Below are 1,534 nucleotides of genomic sequence, written 5' to 3' on the forward strand. Positions count from 1 at the left end.
CACTTCTTTTCCCATCATGATGCAATGGATCATCACTGCTCTTCTAATAGTGACTTCAGAGCGGTTGCTAGTGGGCAGCAGAGAATGCCCAATGAAGTCCAGCCATCTTCTGGCGACTGGTTTGAGATCTTCTCTTTTGAGTTGATTTGGAACACCCTTCATGCTGGTGGTCCACCTGGCTCCAAGGATACATATATCCTCTAGAATCTTATCCAGGCCCTTGTCTGTTCTCATCATTCTCCTATTGAAGGAGTCTGGATCATCTTTCAGCTGAGGTAGCTTTAAGATCTCCCTGATCTTGTCAGGGTGGGTATGAACAATCTTTCCTCTGACCAAGGTCCGATAGTCATAGATAGCAGATCCAGATAGTCTTTGCCTGTCTGTATGCCACATATTAGCATAGAACTCCAGGACCATATTCCTTCCCACTTTTGATTCAGGATTAGCTAGGATCTCCCAGTTCCTGATTCGAATTTGCTCCTGGATCTCCGGATATTCGTCTTCTTTCAGATCGAATCTAACTTCCGGGATCACTGATCTTAGACCCATTATTTTGTAATAATGGTCTGAATGTTCTTTAGTTAAGAACTTCCCTTGATTCCAAAGTGGTTTTGGAACGCTTTCTTTCTTGCCTCTTGGAGTGGGTTGTTTTCCTTTAGGAGCCATGATCTTAGTGATCACGGATAAGCACACCAAACTTAGAGGTTTGCTTGTCCTCAAGCAAAAAGAAAAGAAAGGAGAGGGAGAGAAGGAGAACTAGGTGCAATGGTGGATGGGAGGGGAGGGAGCCGAACCCATATTTAAAGGGAGAGGGGGGTGGGTTTTCGAAAAATAGGGAGAAAGATAAGATAGAAGATATGATTTTTAGAAAAAAATATGATAAGAAAAGATATGATTTAAAATTAAAAAGATATGAAAGATATTTGAAAAAGATAGATTTGGAATTTTGAAAAAGATAGTATGGAGATTTGTTTTGAAAATTTTGAAAAAGAGTTGAGTTGGATTGAAAAAAAGGATTTGTGCTTATGGATTAAGATACATTTAATATTTTTAAAGAAGGGTTTTTAGAAATTAGGGATTTTAGAAATTAGGGTTCTTAACATGTTTATGCAAGAAATCATGAATTGAAACATGAAAATTAGGATTAAAATGAAAAATATGAAGAAAAAACGAATTTACCTCCTCCCTACCATCCTAGCGTTTGAACGCCCAAACGCTGCATGTTTTGGGCGTTCAACGCCCAAATGCTGCTTCTCCTGGGCGTTCAACGCCTAGCTGCTGCTTATTTCTGGCGTTGAACGCCAGGAAGTCCTTTGTTACTGGGCGTTTTTCTGAACACCCAGAACGCTGTAAATCTGGCGTTAAACGCCCAGAAAGAGCTTCTTTCTGGCGTTCAACGCCCAGATGGCTATCCTTACTGGCGTTCAACGCCCAGTGGATGCTTCTGTTGGGCGTTGAACACCCAAAACAGACTTTTACTGGCGTTTTCTTGCCAGTGAGCTCTTTTTCTCTGTTTTGTGTGCAGAATCCTTCT

The sequence above is a fragment of the Arachis ipaensis genome, chromosome B09 (genome assembly GCF_000816755.2).
Source record: "Arachis ipaensis cultivar K30076 chromosome B09, Araip1.1, whole genome shotgun sequence".
NCBI classification, from domain to species: Eukaryota; Viridiplantae; Streptophyta; class Magnoliopsida; order Fabales; family Fabaceae; genus Arachis; species Arachis ipaensis.